This window comes from Capricornis sumatraensis, chromosome 21 (genome assembly GCF_032405125.1).
Source record: "Capricornis sumatraensis isolate serow.1 chromosome 21, serow.2, whole genome shotgun sequence".
In the NCBI taxonomy this organism is placed as follows: domain Eukaryota; kingdom Metazoa; phylum Chordata; class Mammalia; order Artiodactyla; family Bovidae; genus Capricornis; species Capricornis sumatraensis.
Genome location: NC_091089.1, coordinates 50,169,732 through 50,187,943, shown reverse-complemented (window position 1 = coordinate 50,187,943; position 18,212 = coordinate 50,169,732). Strand labels below are relative to the sequence as shown.

At 42.5% G+C, this 18,212-nt stretch overlaps 1 protein-coding gene across 2 annotated transcripts in view; it reads left to right on the top strand.

Moving 5' to 3' along the window:
• The first annotated feature begins 1,046 nt into the window (after positions 1–1,046).
• SMAD2 (SMAD family member 2) overlaps positions 1,047–18,212 on the top strand; it is an 85,633-nt gene continuing 68,467 nt past the window's right edge. Inside the window, exon 1 of one of the 2 annotated variants that reach the window (XM_068993955.1) lies at positions 1,047–1,103. The gene's annotated coding sequence lies outside the window, so the exon portion shown is untranslated. Of the gene's footprint in view, positions 1,104–1,420; positions 1,540–18,212 lie in introns of those variants that run through there. The other variant, XM_068993956.1, reaches the window with a different exon arrangement.

Genomic DNA, 18,212 nt, shown 5'->3' with positions numbered 1-18,212 from the left:
TCAGAACACGCATGATGAGCACCATTTTTTCACGAAGACAGGACCAAGTTTCCGTTCAACAAAAATACCTGTGACCTCCCCCACCCCCACCCCCCCCCCGCCTCCCCACCAGACCCTACAGCCCAAGCAAAGAGCTCCGCCCCGGGCTTATTTACATCTCGGACCCCGCCCCCGTTCACCACCACGAGGGCCGCGCCCACTCATTCGCACAGGGCGCCCCACGCGTGGGTCCGGGACGCAGGCTTTGGCACACCCCTCTTCGGCCCCTTAGCTCGCCCACCGTCGGGGCCTCCCACCCCGAGGATAAGCACGCCTCCACTCCCGGCTTGACTACAGAGAAGGTGGGCCGGGCGGCGGCCTCCGACAGGCCCCACCCAGTGGTGCCGGCCAGAGACGGGGACGGAGGACCAGCCGCGATCAGGACGGAAAGGTGGTCGCCCTCACGGCAGGTTACGCGCCTCCCCTCCCCGCTCCCGACTCCCTTTCCCAGAGTTTCCCGTGCGAGCGCGCCAGAGAAGAAGCCAACCGAAACCGCGGGCATCCCACCCCGCCTAAGTCCTCCGCCGCCCGCCCGGCCGCGCCTCGCCTCACGCTCTACGGGGGAGGCGGGACCAATCAGCGAGCGACGTCTCCCTTCCGATTCGAGGCCCCCGACGCGCGGCTCACACCCCGAGCACCCAGCGCGCTGATTGGCTGCGTGCGCCGCCGGTCCGGCCGGGAGGGCGGGGAGGCCGGAGGGAAAGGAGGTGGGGAGAGGTAGCGGCCCGCGCCTCTCAGAGCCCACAGCTCGCGCCCTGGCCCTAACACGGGCGCTCGGGCCTAACCCCTTCCCTTTCTTCGCTGCCCGGGTCTTCCGCGCGCGCTCCCAAGGCCGCGCGCTCGGCCAGCGTACCTCGCGCCCCTAACGGGCGTCCGGGGGCGCCAATCAGCGGGCGGCAGGGTGCCAGCCCCCCGGGGCTGCGCCGGCGAATCGGCGGGGCTCGCGGCCCGGGGTGGGAGGCGGGGCTACCGCGCGGCCGCGGCGGCGGCGGCGGCGGCGGCGGCGGCGGCGGAGGAGCAGCTCCCAGCCACCAGCCAGCGAGCGCCGAGCGAGCCGCCCGGAGGTGGGTGCGCCGCGCCGCTGCGGCCGGCGGCGAAGGGCGCAGGGCGGAAGCGGAGGTGGGGCCGGCGGGCGCGGCGGGGGAGGACGGCTCGGCCGTCGGGGGCCGCCCGGGTGGGGGCGAGGCGGGCGGGCGCGCGCCCGAGGGGAGGAGGGGCGGCGGTGGCGGCGGCGGGACGCGCGTCCCCACCTCCTCCTCCCCGCGGGCGGCGGCCGGGCCCGCGCCGCCCCCTCTCCCGTCCCCTCCCCGCGCGCCGGGGCCGCCGGCCGGGCTCCGGCTGGGGGGGCGGGGCGGCCGCCAGAGTGTTTTCAGTTCCGCCTCCAGTCGGCCCATTCCCCTCTCTCCTCCCGGCCCCTCCATCCCTTTCGGAAGAGGAAGGAACAAAGGTCCCGGACCCCCCCGGGCTCTTGACGGGGCGGGACCCGGAGCCTCGGTCCAGGTAACGCCGCGGCGCCCGGCGGGGCCTCGGGGCCGGGGTGTGTCTCTGTGGGGCTCGGGGTCGGTGAGGCGGGCCGGCCGCGTCACCTGGCCGGGCCGAGGGGCCGGGGTGTGGCGAGGCGCCTGGCCGCTCGCGGGGTGCGGGAGCGCGGGGCGGGGCGGCCGGGGGGACGGGGTCGGCGCTGGGAGCCACCCGCCCGCTCGCCCGCCCGCCCGCGCGCGCGGCCCGGGGCGGGGGCCGGCTGTGTGGCCCGGCCCGTCCCCTCCTCCTCCGTGGCGGTCACCCTCGCTAGTTTGTGGTGGTGATTTTCAAATCCCGCAGGGACGAGGCTCTGGTTTCGGGGACTTGTTGGGAAGCCCGAGTTAGGAGCATGCGAGACTTTGCTTCCACTTCCCCCCCCCCCCCCGCCCCCACTTCCCTGGTGCTGTAACCTTTGTTAACCATTCTGGTCTCGGGGTTCAGAATCGCGAGCGTGTGCTCTCACACAAACACGCACACGGCTGGTACTCCGTCCACATAACTTCTCCACTAGCTTGTGAAAGTTGCTCTTGTGAGCGGAGCCTATTAGCTGTTTTTTTTTTTTTTTAATCACACGCCTTTAGAGAGCAAGCTAATTGATTTCAACGTATTTCAAACTTGGTTTTCAAATCCTGCAGCTTTAATTGTTTTCTTCTCTTCTGGGGAATACTGCCCTTGGATTGAGTACTTTTGTCTTCTACTTACTTAATCCTTTCGTGGTTAATGGTTTCCTTTTGATCCTGAACAAAAGAAAAAAACAGTAGTTAGGTTGGTTTTGTTATTCCTTCCTCTTGACCCTTGAAAAAGCTAAATACTGCCGGTTTGTTGTCAACTAACCCTTTATTTAAAAAGAGACGTTTCCCGGTAAAACGAAAATGAGGTAGCATTTTTCCATCAGTCTTGTCATGTTTGTTACAGTTTGGGGTATCCTAAATTGTGGTGTTTTAGCACGACACAGCTAAATTTGTTGTGAATAAATAAATGATCTCGCGAACTTGCTTGGAGTAATTGCATCTTTTCAAAAATTACATCTTTTCTTCTGATTTCATATGAATTGAGCCTTCACCACTGATTGTAAGGGTGCTTTCCTTGAGACTAATAGATAATGCACTTTCTATTATTTTGATAATACATTAGCTGTTCTAGTTTTAATCCCTTAAAAAAGTTAGGGTTGGGGGTGTGTAAGGTAAATAGTTAAATTTGGGAAGTTGTGAACAAGTAAATGAAGCAAATATTCAAGAGATGAAAGAATGTAAAGTGGGCTTCATAAATGTGTCTTAGTTTGAAGATGTTTTTTTCATTTGCCTTAAAAAAAAGTACCATACAAGATATTGATAGAATTTTCTCCACCAGAAGTTCATTTAGCAAACATATCAAAGTCAGAGACCAACACTGATTTTATTTTTAAAGTTTTAAGTTTTTTTTCTGCTGTAAAATTAGTTGTTGTAGTAAATAAGAACAGTTCAAATCTATTGACATTTCTAAGATGAGTGCCCACTTAAACCCTTAATGTTAAAGTTGAGTTTGAAGTAGTTCATTGGTCTATTTTAATTAATGTAAGGTGTTCGGAAACATCCATTCTGGGCTTTTTTTTTTTAGTATGAAAGTGCTGTTAGAACTTGGTTTTTATACTTTGTAGCTATACCTTCTAGTGATTTCACATTCTAAGTGTTCAGCAAAGTTTGGCTTTTTAAAATTGTAACTTACCTGTATCTAGTCATAAGTGGTCAAATCTCTACACACACATCTGTAAGGTTCATGAAATAATAGTTTGCAAGAAACTGTGCAGAGTAATTTCCTGTTGTTTGTGGCTTGTCAGGCTTGGTATGTGCTTTAACTCTTAAGTAGGAATTTGGGGATAGTTTTGTATATTTCAGCAGAAATTCTCTTTAGTAAGAACAAAGGTTGTTTCTACTTCAAGATGGCAAAAGGTCCCCTTTTCATTTTCATACTGTAAATACCTCAAACATGTTCCTGAAATCTTGTTACTTCACATTGAGGGAAAATCTGAGTGACAGAATAGTTCAGCTGCATAACCTGATCAAAGACCTGCAAAGAAGTTATTTTGCAGATATTTTCAACTGTGGCTTTTATAAAAGGTCCGAAAGCACTCCTTATTCTTGTTTGGTTTTGTACTTTAGGACTTCTGAGGCCTCGTTTTTTGTAGCAGCTTTTTTGTACAGGTGTTTCTGTAATGCATATAAAATCTGTATTTAGTGCAGTCTGGCAGATGGAGCCTTATTCATATTCTTGGGACAAGAGTCATTTTTAGAGGCTGGAGAGGGGCATGTCTTTTGATGGGAGTAGAGGAGCCATTTTTATCTGTAGATGTTTTCCACTAAGTATCACAAAGGTATGTCAAGAAAATGTGAACTAAAAAGATTTCAAAACCAGTCCAGGCAAGGTTATGCATTTATTCAACAAGTAACTTGTATTTATTGAACAGGTAACATTTACTCATTTATTAAACAGTAAAATGATGTTTTGCTGTGTGTCAAGCCCTGAACTAGGCAATAAAGTAACAGGGAACTAGTATACCCTGTTCCTTAATGGAATTTGAAAAGTGGGAAGTCTTCATTTCTCCTTGCCCTGTCCTCCGGTGTTTAGAAAATCATGTTAACGTATTGATACAAATTGAGGGAGATTGTAATACAGGACTGAGCCACTTCCTGAAGTATGCTTGCACTGCTTTCTTTTGAGCATAGAGCACAGCACTGGGGAAGGGGTCACATGTTCACGCTCATCATCTCTGGGAACAGATCATGTAGTTTTTTTGGAAAGAGGGAACTTGTCACCAGTTTTACACAATCTCTACAAATTGAAGGTATGACCAGTCTTTCAGAAATTAGTATTTGTTGCTGAGCTGGTGAACACTTGAAGAGCTAGCCTAATTTGGCCTTGGTTTGATTATTCGTTGCCATTTATATCTTCCCTGATAGCACAGTTGCTAAAGAATCCGCCTACAATGCTGGAGACCTCAGTTTGATTCCTGGGTCGGGAAGATTTCCTGGAGAAGGAAAGCCTTCCCACTCCAGCGTTCTGACCTGGAGAATTCCATGTGGGGTCACAGAGTTGGACACAACTGAGCGACTTTTGCTTCACTTTGTAGAAGATGGTTAGGGAAAGAAAGCAACCCTGAACTGGTCAGGCTCCAATGAAAGAGCCAGAAATAAAGTATAAAAACAGTTAGCTAACCAAGACCAAGCATTGGGCTACAATCTTGTGTAGTGGAAAGGCCCTGGGTTTCCGAGTCAGAGAGACCAAGGCTTACAGAGTCAGTTTCTCGGTTTTATGGACAAATTACTTTAACTCCTGAGCCTTGGTTTTCTGACTGAAAATGGAGCTGATAGCACCTACTTCTTAAGGTTATTAGAAAGAGTAAATGACTGTGATGAGGGTATGAAGGTATCTAAAACAGTGCCTGAGAAGACATAAGGGTCTTCTCAGAGATCTCTTTTGTTCTCTTCTGGTTGTAGTTTTCACTTGTTTTCTTTCTAGTTCAGACGACTCTCCTACCCTCTTCTCCTTGACCTATGATAACATGCATATGAGAAACAGACACTAAGCAGGAAAGCCAAGGGTAGCCAGATTGTCCCGAGTCCATACGTTATAGCCCTAGTCACGGGAGAGTCATCGCTACCCTTAATTAGATCCTGTTGGCATTTATTTCGTATGTTTCTAACAAGCAGAGTTCTCTTACTTCTAACCTACAGAAGATTAGAGACAAATAGATTGTGGGTAATGTGGGAGGTTGAGGCCAGTCTAATGGGGAGTGGACTAGAAAGATGGGGAACTGTTAGCCTACTGTCCATTGTAAGATAAAACAGATAGCAGCTTGGTGAGGATAATGGAGATAATCTACAACACACAGAAGCAAATACTCAGAGCCTAGCTAGCAGGTCTGGAACCATTCAGTGCAGGACCAGACCTGAAAGCATAGTAATGAATGTTCATCAATTAGCTTAAATCATATTTGGGAAAATCTATTTAAAGAGCGTGGTAATCGACATAATATACTTTAGATCGTCATTCAGGATGATTAACACATGTTCTTAAAGGAGTAGAATGTGATTCTAATGATGTATTTCATGAAAGATCCACAGTACCTACCGTGACCAAGCTGCTCTTTAGTTTTGCCATTGTGGGGGCCTTGATTCCAGACTGAAAAATCCTTCATGCGAGGCCAGTAGTAAAGAAAGGTGATGTGAATGGTACAGCGCCCACGCCTGTTCTTCAGAGGAAGTCATTCTGTTTGTCAGTCTGCGGGGATGTCATGTACAGTTGTTCACTTGGATTTTAAGATTAAGTATGCTAGTGATTTCTAGAACTAGTGTGGACAGTTGGCTGGTTTGTCTATTGAGGGCTTCATGCCTCTTACGACTTCTGTTCAATATTACCCTTGATAACTTTTTTGGATCTTCCTCCTTCCTATCTCCAGGTTGTACTTTCTAAACCATCTACTCCATCAAATATTAGTATTAATTGGTGACCTTGTAATTATAGCCTTAGCTATTTGGGGGGAAAAAAAAGGACTTTAAAAAAAACTAGTAGTACAGAAGTAATCCAGCCCTTTTTGTTTAAAAATGCAGTTTGAGGCTTATTGCTTCTCTCTGATTTAATTTTGGTCATTTCTCCAGATTGGTATAATTGTGATCTGTTCAATTAGGACATACTTCAATACTGATTATAGGTAGATATCTCAAGGATAGCTCTGAGTTTCAATTTCAGTAGGTTCATATAGGAAGAATGTAACTTTGCCAAGTCAGATGGGTTTGGACCCTGCCTCTGGTTTGGGTAGTTAGCCAGAAGTATTAAGGTAGTTAACATGATTGTGGCTTACACACTTGCCGTGCATTCTAGAGTGTACTGATTGCTTTTGGATTATAAGTGAGCCACACTGATAGAGAACAGATACCTGCTCATTTAGATCTGTCTTTAGGTTTGTGCTTTTAAGAAAACAAATCCTAAAGTGATTCATTCTCATTAAAATTTTACTATGAAATTGTCACTAACTCTTCCAGATAGTTCTGTAATTTTTTCAAAATCTTGGGATCACTTTGGAACAATGGAATGTGAGTGCAGACTTTAGTTTTGGTCTGTTCAGTACCCATGTCCAGTTTGCATCTGAAAAGCTGCATTTCCTTAAACAATCTAGTGCCCTTTCCCACCTTCTCTCTGAGGGGTAGGTCTAGCTTCAGGTTTAAAGTATTCAGCTAGTAAGGAAGAATACTGGGAGGAGCCGCTGCAAGTTCATCACATTTATTACCTTGAGTCTTTCAATTCAAAAACTCCATCTGAGGACATAGTGTACTAAGTCTGTGATCTTGTAGTTTGCCTGTTTAAGATAAAGTACATTTGCATACGTTACTTCAGCTTTTTCCAAAAATTCTATAAAGAGATAATGGTTAAGGATTTGTAAATATTAAAGAAATGCTCCAGTTTAATCACACCCTTCATTACAAAATGTGAGGTGGTGAATCTGGTGTTCAAAGTTCACAGAATGAACTCCTGATAAATTGTGCAGTGGAAGCTGGGCACATGGGCTTTCTCCCTTGATTTGAATGAGCTGTGGAAACTTTTTTGTTGACTATAGAGTTGCTCTATCTATGGCAGTGAATGCAAATCTTCCTTGTTTAGACCATATCTTTACTTTATAAACAGGTGGTTAGGCTGTAGTTCAGGCAAGCTGACCAGTTAAACTTTTTGTGTAATGTTTTAAGTATCAGGAGGGTCCTGCTTTGGCCTGAGGTTTGTGCCTTGGTCGTTTTTGCTCTAAACCACTTTTTAAACCTCACACGGACCTATGTGCACCCAGCAGCAGCCAGAAGGAAGGCTCCTGCCAGCAACAGCAACATTATGCAGAATCTCAGAATGTAAGCCAAGTGGCAGTTACTGAAGTCCTGCCTGTGCAGTTTTCCTGTCATTCTTTTACCGCCCCCCGCCAACCCACCCCCGGAAGCCTTTGAAGTTCCAAAGGAATAATAGATTGTAGAGAAGGATCTTTGGCGTAGACCCACACCATTCAATATAGTAGACACCAGCTACATGTGACTATTTAGCACTTGAAATATGGCTACTGTAACTGAGGAAATGAATATTGAATTTAATTTTAGTTAATTTCAAAGAAAGTTCTGTTGGGCATTCTCTAGTCTTTGTTTTAGTTGGACTTTTACACTCTGAGGACTTGCACCCAGTTGATGTGGGCATAAGTTGTTGCTTCAGCAGAAGGTCAGTACAGACTCTGGGAATTTGAGAAGTTGGAGTACTGAATATTTGTGCTGATTTGAGTCTGAGCTTGTGTAATCTCAATAATTGCATCCTTTTTTACAATCCAGGGATGATAAACGAGTATGTAATTTTATGTTTATAAACTGAATATAGGCCTATGGATTCCACACAACTCATTAAAAGTGAAAGGAAAGTAGCTGAACTGAAGAACAGATAGACTCTTTGCTCAGCAGTCCTCCTTTAATGTGGACTTTCTCTCAACTAATGACCTGCTTTTTAGGGTTAAATTCAAGCTCTGACATTAGGTTTTAACAGTCCATGAAATTGAACACGTGGATGTTTCTCTTTGCTTTTGTTTAAAAGGCATATTACCCATTGCTTTCCATGGGGCCAACTTGGGTTTCCAGTTGGCAGTGCCTTTCCTTACTAGTGTACAACTTTGGGAATAAGACAGTTACAGTGAGAATTGAGAAATGTTTTTTTTTAAACTGGCTTTTATGTGTGTGTGTTCATTAATGCTTTCTGTTGTCCTGGTTTCTTTGACTAAAACAGTTGTAAAAATCCAGGTCATTAATACATCTTGCTTTTTTCCCTGTCTTGTGTGATACATGTTTGAATGTGGATTGCCAGAAACCTCATAGTGATTTTTTATTATTTCAGCAGGAGCTTAGGTGTTCTTTTTGAGGCAGCACCATCACATTTCACGTATTTTATGTTGAAATGTCTAACTTGATTTTCTTCTGAAATAAATGTATAGGTATTGGGGGAATATTTCATATTTGCTGTTGGAAGATGTTGGGCATCCACGGTCACTTTCAGCACTGAATGACTTTCTTTGTTCGAGACTTGAATTTTGTGGGGTTTTGTCACCTATTTCCATATCGCCTTCCTGCTGTCCTTAAACAAGTCATCACTGAATTCTGAACTGCCGAGGTTTAGCAGTCTTTATCCGTTATCATAGTGCTTCAGTGTTTGCCATCATTGACTGTGTATTATCTAGATTTCTTAAAACCATACAAAGAGACATAGATTAGGCCCTTTCCTTTTCCTTCAAATATGGAATAAAATGCACAACGTTTTTTGTTTTATCAGCTATGTATATACATAGCTGATCTAGAGAGGGCAGCAAGGGAGAAAAAAGTCTCCAGGTATCAGAAGCTTAGAAAATCAGTTAGTATCAAGGAAAAGCCTTGGGGAATTTATTAGATAAATAATCCAGTAGCTGGGGCTGGGCTTCTATGGCCATTTGGGAAAAGGAGATAAAATTCTGTAAACTGTACACTAAAATGCACACAAATATATACACATCTGTTCCAGTATCATTGAAACTTCTGTGGGCTCTGAGAAAAACAAGCTTCAAGCTTCTCTATGGAAAAACTAGAAAAACACTAGTGTTTGTATCCCATGAATGCCAAGCATGGTAAATAAAAAGCAGACACTAGTTAGATGTAGAATAGTGGGTTTTGGGGGATTTTTTGAATAGTGGGCTTTTTAAGTAGGTAATACATTATTGTATTCAAACTTGAAATTCAAAAGATACACACTGCAAAGTCTCTTGCTACGCCTTACTCAGTTGCCTTTCTAAAGGCAAGTAGCATTATGAGGTTTTCTTGTATTGTTCTGAAAGTGTTAGGCATTGTTCTGAAAGTTGCATATATGAACAACTTCGTGCATTCGTTACCTTTTAGTACAAAAAGTGGTCCTTTATTTTGCTTAATAATGCATCCTGTAGGTTATTCCTTGTCAGTATATAATAAATACTTCTTAGCTTTCTTTTGGTTGCACAGTATTTTTTTGTATGTGTGTCTATAATGTATTTAATCAGTCCTCTGTTGATGGATGTTTATTTCCAGTCTTGTGTTAAAAATAGTGCTGCAACAAATAACTGTTTCTGCATCATTATATACATCCATAGAAGAGATTTCTATAAGTAGGTCAGAGGATATCTACATTTATAATATATTTTAGGAAATGTACTTTATTCATTTTTTGAATAATAAGAGCACATGATGCCAGATTCAAAAGGAACAAAATAGTAAATGATGAAAAGTAACTCTCCCTCAGATCTCTTACCTCCTACTATCCAGTTCTGTATCCATCTAGAGCTGCTCTGTTCAGTAGATAGCCACGAGCTGTATGTGGTCCTTGAACACCTGAAATGTAGCTAGTCCAGACTGAGATGGACTGCATGTATAAAACACACTGGATTTATAATACTTAAGTAAAAAAAAAATACTGTAAATAAAGTATTTTCATCTTCAATACTGATTACACACTGAGATAATATTTTAGATGTTTGTGTGTATGCTGAGTCGTGTCCAACTGTTTGTGACCCCATGGATTGCAGCCCGCCTGGCCCCCTGTCCATGGAATTCTCCAGGCAAGCTTATTGCAGTGGGTTGCCATTTCCTACTACAAGGGATCTTCCCAACCCAGGGATCGAACCCTTGTCTCTCTGTTTCCGGCATTGGCAGGCGGGTTCTTTACCACTGAACCGCCTGGGAAAACCCTTTTTGGATGTGGTAGGATGAATTAGTACATGCTGCAGTCCATGGGGTGGCAAAGAGTCGGACACGACTGAGTGACTGGACTGAACTGATTGCATTATTAAAATGATTCAGTTCGGTTCAGTCGCTCAGTCGAGTCTGACTGTTGGCGGATTACTTTTAACTATGATTACTTTCAACTATTTTTACTTTTTAAAAGTAGCTAATAGAAAGTTTACAAATACATGTGTGGTTTGCATCCTGTTTTTGTTGAGTGGCACTGGGTCTAAAATTCCATATGTATGTAAACATGTCTGAACGTATGAGAGTTCCTCTTAACAGGCAGGTTTTTTTCCTTTGCATTCTAATCTATGGGGTCAGAAATCTGGATGTTAGTTAAAACAGACCTGGTGGTTATTTATTGTCACATTCACTCTGAACATTTAGTGGGTCTCATCAGTGGCAGTCATGCTTCCATTGACTTTTACAGTGTTGGTCCACTTTGGAGAGAAGCCTGGTATCATTCTTGCTGTATGTTGTTTGAACCCGCTCCACTCTGCACTGGTTGCTGACACTGGTGCGCAGCAGTTGTTCTGGGATCCCCCTCCGCGCTCTTGGGGTTCCTTAGGCTTTCTCCTTTGCTAGATTTCTTATTCGTTTGCTTTCCCTTCTTTTTACAAAACATATCCTTTCCTTTAGGACTTTCCTTGAGAGAGAGTGTATATGGAAAATATTTGGAGATATTGTACGTCTGAAAATACCCTTATTCAATCCTGGGTGGCCAATAGAATTCTTGGTTGAAAATAATTGTGTTTCAGAATTACGAGAGCATCGCTCTGTTGGCCTCACTTAGTTTTACTGTTCCGAAAATCAAATCCATTCTGATTCTTTTCTATATGACCTTTAAAAAAATTTATATCTGGGAACTTTTGGCTCTTCGTTTGTGTCCTCAGCATTCAGAAGTTTTACAGCCACCAGCTTTTATGTGGGCATGTTTGATCCATTGGCCTCGGGTCTTAATGGACCTTTTCAATCAGGAAGCTCCCATCTTTCAGTTCAGGGGATACTTCTTGATTGCTTTGATAATTCCCCCTCCTTCCATTGTCATCTCTGATGTTTGAACATTGAGCAGTCCAAGAGCTGTCTGTTACTGTTTGAATGGTTCCCTTTGTGAAGCTTGTTTCCTCTGTAAAACATGCTACTCTTGGTCAGGGTTGCTATAGTCTCTCATTTCTCTGGGTGTAGTGGTGATTTTGACAGTGTTTTCTTTCTCTATATAAACTTAAAGCTGCATTTTTCTGTTTTTGCTTCATTTTCCCTCAAATAATCCAAGTAATCCTTAATTAAGAAAGTAGGGGTCTGAAAAGCTGATTGGAAACTATGCATATGGGTAGTCTCCTTTCAGTTTCATTGAAGAATAATCTGGGTGGACTGTTTGTTGGTAAAGTCTTGATTTCAGTGTCTGTATGTTTTTCCTCTTAGGTTGGTCAGGTATCCCAAAGAGGAGTCTTGTTCTGACTAAATGGGTAAAGGTCTGGCTTCTAGTATTTTTGGGAACCAGAACTCAATGAAGGAAAGGGCTGGGGAGTGTCTGCATTTAGCATGCCTTGTGTTCATTTACTCCATCTCTTCTCCTAACAGGACCAGACTGTTCTCCAGTCCAGGTAGACTGATTTCCTCTCTGCCAAGAATAAAGGTTTAGTCTTCTGCAGAGGGAAAGGGGCAGTTACCCAGCGAGGGAGCGGGGGAGTAGGTGATTGCTTCTCAGATAGCTCTCACTCAATCCTGTCTCTTTTATCTCCTTACCCCCTCCCGGTCCTCAGCTCCTGCTATGCCTGGTGGTGTCCACAACTTAACCTTTGGAGAATTCTGTTCTGTAAATAGAATGGTTCTCTACAGGTAGCTTAGAGTTAGTAATAGTTTCTGAAATCTGTTCACAGTTATTACTCATCCATCCATTTTCCAGTTATCAAAATTTTGCTTTTCTTCTTACTCTTCACCTATCCTCATGAGATTGTCTTTTCTTTTGAAATTCCTTCATTTTTATTTTATTTTGGTTTTTGTTTGCTGTCTTCACCTACAGCCACTGATTAAAGTTTTCCATGAAAAATTTAAGGAGTGCATCCTGAAAGAATTGAAATAGAATGTGTAACTCCAAATCAGTGGGGATGAAGGGGTTGAAATGATGAATATGTGATCATTCAAGAAGAAGCCAGGAAAGGGGAAAAAAGAATTGAAGAAACTCCTTAGGAATTAGAAAACAAAATAAGATGATAGAAAGTTAGCTTCAGTATCTCCATAAACCAGTACATAAGTTCACATTAAGCTTACTAGTTAAAGGAGAATGAAAACTTAGAAAAAAGTTTAATTAAATGCTTCTTCTTAGTAGATACACTTAAAACTAGGATGACGTAGTCTTAAAGTAAAGAAATGCAAAAAGTTGTGCTAGGCATTATCTGGAAATCTAATTCCCAGTGTGATGTTATCTGGGGATGGGGCCTTTGGGAAGTGATTAGATCATGAGAGTGGAGCCCTCCTTAATGGGATTAATGCCCTTTTAAGAGAGACCCCAGGAAATTCCCTTGCCCCCTTCTGCTGTATGAGGTTACAGCAAAAAGACAGCTGTCTATGAAGTAGGAAGTGAGCCCATACCATACACCAAATCTGATGGCACCTTGAACTTGAAATTCCCAGCCTCCAGAATTGTAAGAAATAGATTTCCACTGTTTAATAAGGCACCCAGTCTACAGAATGCCATTACAGCAGCCCGAATGGGGATTATGCCTAGCACAACTTTTTTCATTTCTTTACTTTAAAACTACATCATCCTAGAATTTGATGGCTTCCCTGGTGGCTTAGACGGTAAAAGCGGCTGCTTACAATGTGGGAGACCCAGGTTCATTCCCTTGGTTGGGAAGATCTTCTGGAGAAGGAAATGGCAACCCATTCCAGTATTCTTGCCTGGAAAATCCCATGAATGGAGGAGCTTGGTAGGCTACAGTCCATGGGGTCGCAAAGAGTTGGACACGACTGAGCAACTTCACAGTATATAAGAATTTGGGTGCAGGGCAAGGTGGGTATGCTAGGGACAGTCTGTAGCGATCTATACAGTAACATTGGCAGAATTACAAGGATAAATAAACAAATGTGTAATAATTGTACTAGGAGATTCTAATATACATCACAATAATTTAAGAAAAGATAGGTAAAAAATAAGGTTATACAGGATTGGAAATGTGCAGTTAGCAAGCATGCAGTAGTTACAGTATATTTTTTTCTGATTCCTGTGGAATTTTATAAAACTTGGTTATGTATCAAACCTCAAAGCAAATGTTGACAAATTCCTAGGAATTTGTACCCTGCAAGTCATATTTGGGACCCTAGTATGATCAAGTCAGAAACATCGCAGGAGGATAGCGCCAGCTCCCAAATCCATAGTGGTGTGCTGGAAAACATTTCTCAGTTTAAGGACGAATCATAAAAATGAGAAGTGTTTAGGATGATGAAAATGCTGCTTATCAAAACTGGGTTACAACAAAAGCTCATTTGCCTACCTGGGAAATTTAGAACTTTAAATGTTTACTGAAGAATTAAGAATGTTTAGTAAAGAAAAATAAATGCATTAACTATACAATGTAATGAGTTAGAAAAAGGAAGGAAATAAAGTTGAGGAATATTAATGGGGGAAAAATATAATTGAAATGACTAAACCTTTATGATTATACAGTGGAAGTGAGAAATAGATTTAAGGGCCTAGATCTGTTAGATAGAGTGCCTGATGAATTATGGACGGAGGTTCGTGACATTGTGCAGGAGACAGGGATCAAGACCATCCGCATGGAAAAGAAATGCAAAAAAGCAAAATGGCTGTCTGAGGAGGCCTTACAAATAGCTGTGAAAAGAAGAGAGGCGAAAAGGAAAGATACAAGCATCTGAATGCAGAGTTCCAAAGAATAGCAAGAAGAGATAAGAAAGCCTTCCTCAGCGATCAATGCAAAGAAATAGAGGAAAACAACAGAATGGGAAAGACTAGAGATCTCTTCAAGAAAATTAGAGACACCAAGGGAACATTTCATGCAAAGATGGGCTTGATAAAGGACAGAAATGGTCTGGACCTAACAGAAGCAGAAGATATTAAGAAGAGGTGGCAAGAATACAGGGAAGAACTGTACAAAAAAGATCTTCACAACCCAGATAATCACAATGGTGTGATCACTCACCTAGAGCCAGACATCCTGTAATGTGAAGTCAAGTGGGCCTTAGAAAGCATCACTGTGAACAAAGCTAGTGGAGGTGATGGAATTCCAGTTGAGCTATTTCAAATCCTGAAAGATGACGCTATGAAAGTGCTGCACTCAATATGCCAGCAAATTTGGAAAACTCAGCAGTGGCCACAGGACTGGAAAAGGTCAGTTTTCATTCCAATCCCAAAGAAAGGCAATGCCAAAGAATGTTCAAACTACCACACAAGTGCACTCATCTCACATGCTAATAAAGTAATGCTCAAAATTCTCCAAGCCAGGCTTCAGCAATACATGAACCGTGAACTTCCAGATGTTCAAACTGGTTTTAGAAAAGGCAGAGGAACCAGAGATCAAATTGCCAACATCTGCTGGATCATGGAAAAAGCAAGAGAGTTCCAGAAAAACATCTCTTTCTGCTTTCTTGACTATGCCAAAGCCTTTGACTGTGTGGATCACAGTAAACTGTGAAAAATTCTGAAAGAGATGGGAATCCTAGAGCACCTGACCTGCCTCTTGAGAAACCTATATGCAGGTCAGGAAGCAAGAGTTAGAACTGGACATGGAACAACAGACTGGTTCCACATAGGAAAAGGAGTATGTCAAGGCTGTCTGTTGTCACCCTGCTTATTTAACTTCTACACAGAGTACATCATGAGAAATGCTGGGCTGGAAGAAGCAGAAGCTGGAATCCGATTGCCGGGAGAAATATCAATCACCTCGGATATGCAGGTGACACTACCCTTATGGCAGAAAGTGAAGAGGAGCTAAAAAGCCTCTTGATGAAAGTGAAAGAGGAGGGTGAAAAAGTTGACTTAAAGCTCAACATTCAGAAAACGAACATCGTGGCATCTGGTCCCATCACTTCATGGGAAATAGATGGGAAAACAGTGTAAACAGTGTCAGACTTTATTTTTTTGGGCTCCAAAATCACTACAGATGGTGACTGCAGCCATGAAATTAAAAGATGCTTACTCCTTGGAAGAAAAGTTATGACCAACCTAGATAGCATATTCAAAAGCAGAGACATTACTTTGTCAACAAAGGTCCGTCTAGTCAAGGCTATGGTTTTTGCAGTGGTCATGTATGGATGTGAGAGTTGGACTGTGAAGAAGGCTGAGCGCCAAAGAATTGATGCTTTTGAACTGTGGTGTTGGAGAAGACTCTTGAGAGTCCCTTGGACTGCAAGGAGATCCAACCAGTCTGTTCTAAAGGAGATCAACGCAGGGATTTCTTTGGAAGGAATGATGCTAAAGCTGAAACTCCAGTACGTTGGCCACCTCATGCGAACAGTTGACTCATTGGAAAAGACTCTGATGCTGGGAGGGATTGGAGACAGGAGGAGAAGGGGACGACAGAGGTTGAGATGGCTGGATGGGATCATGGACTCGATGGACGTGAGTCTGAGTGAACTCTGGGAGTTGGTGATGGACAGGGAGGCCTGGCATGCTGTGATTCATGGGGTCGCAAAGAGTCAGACACGACTGAGCGACTGAACTGAACTGAAACCTAAGGTGCTAAATTGAAAAGACTAAGTTAGCCGAGATTGATAGAGGAGAAAAAGAGCACAAATACATTAGAAATGAAACAGGGATAGGACTGAAGACAAACTGTGGTTTCAAAACTGAGACGTGTGAACAGCTTTTTGCCTTTGATTGGAAAACAGGTTGAATGGAAATCTCTAGCAAAATAAATTACCAAAAGTGGCTTAAGGATAGGAAACCTGATTATAATTTTAAAATCTTAATTCATAGTTAGAAAATACAAAGAAATGAAATTAAATAAAAATTTCAAAAAGTCCAGACCCCAAATGAAAATCCCAGATGGGCAAGTTCTACAAAACTTAAGAAGAACCAGTAATTCCAGTGTCATGTAAAATGTTACGTGGTCTGAGTCCTGATAGGAGAAGAGATGCAGTGAATGAATATATGAGAAAAAATCATTTTGCTGGGCTACTATAATCTTAGTACCACGAGCCGTCAGGACAGATGTAGTATCAGAAGGGAAACATACAGGCTATACCTCAATAATAAGCACAGCAATGAAATTTTAGATAAAAAGTTAGTATTTGCTCATAACAAGCCACTGTGATTAATTAGGGTTTGTCTCAAAACGTAAAAATGACTAAACATTAGAAAACCTGTAAATGAAATTCATCACATTAACACATCGAAAGAGGAAAAAGCTCTATGATAATCTCAATGGGTGAAGGAAAGCAGATGATAAAATTCAGTACTTATTCTTAACAAAACTTCTTAGAAAATTAGGAATATAAGGGAACTTGATTAATTTGAGTAAATGGTCTTTGTTAAAAAAAATAGAAGTGTACCTGTGGCATGATTACAACTTTGTGAATTTCTGTAACAGACGAAAATTGCTTTGATATAAATCAGGAATATGAAAGGTATATTGACTCAGAAGGGATCCAAGGAACCTTTCTGAGACAGTGAAAATATTCTGTATCTTGACAGGGATGGTGGTTATATGGAGGTATGTATTTATTAGGACTCACTGAATTATATATTTAACATCTTGTGCATTTTATTGTATGTAAGCATTGCCTCAATAAAGTTGATTTTTTTTTTAAGTTAATACAGTTGACACTTGAACCGTGCCTGTCCACTTCTGTGTTTGTTTTTTTTTCCCCCAGTAACTATGTACTACCCCATTCACGATTGAATCTTGAAATGTAGATCTGTGATATAGAAGGCTAACTGTAAAGTGACGTGAATTTTCAAATGCGTGGAAGCTCAGCATCTCTAATGTTGTCGTTCAAGGCTCAAAAACCAATGCCAGCAACAAGCAAAATCTGAATTTAAAAAAGACACCCTTTAAAATGGCAACACAAACTATAAAATACCTAGGAAAAAATAAAAACATATGTGGGACCTTAATGGAAAAAATTATAAGACCCATATAATATTCAATTATAAGAAAATATACTTGTGTTTATGAATAGAAGATACAGTATCATAAATATCAATTTTCCTCTACTTATTTATAAGTTCAGTGTCATTCCAAGTAAAATCGCAGAAAGGTGAAAGAATTCATTTTGTCCGATACCAAGACATAATTCTGTAGCTTTAATGGTTAAGACATGATGGTATTTGTTTCAGATATAGACTAATGGAAGGAAAGGAAAAAAAAGCCTAGAAACACAGTAGCGTTTGTAATCACTAGGGAAGTGATTCAGTATATGGTACTGGTGTACTTGATTATTTCTGTTGGGGAGAAGATACCTGCCCTACATCACACACCAAAATAGACTGCAGCCAAATAGAACAGCAAAACTTTGCAATTTGACTTTTAAAAGGTGACAGCATATGGAAAGATCCAAGAAGGTATAAGTGTATACATAACTTAAAATACTGATAAATTTGAACCCTTTAAAGTGAAATACTTCATTTTAAAAAGGCCATTAAAAGTCACTTGCTAGGTGAAGATATATGTGGCTTGTGTAATTAACAAAAGATGATTATATGAAGAATTCCCAGGTAGCTCAGCTGGTAAAGAATCTGCTTGCAATGCAGGAGACCCTGATTCAATTCCTGGGTTAGGAAGTTCCCCTGGAGAAGGAAATGAAAACCCACTCCAGAATTCTTGCCTGGAGAATTCCATGAGCAGAGGAGCCTGGTGAGCTACAGTCCATGGGGTTGCAAAGGGTTGGACACGACTGAGTGACTAAGTGCAGAGACAAGAA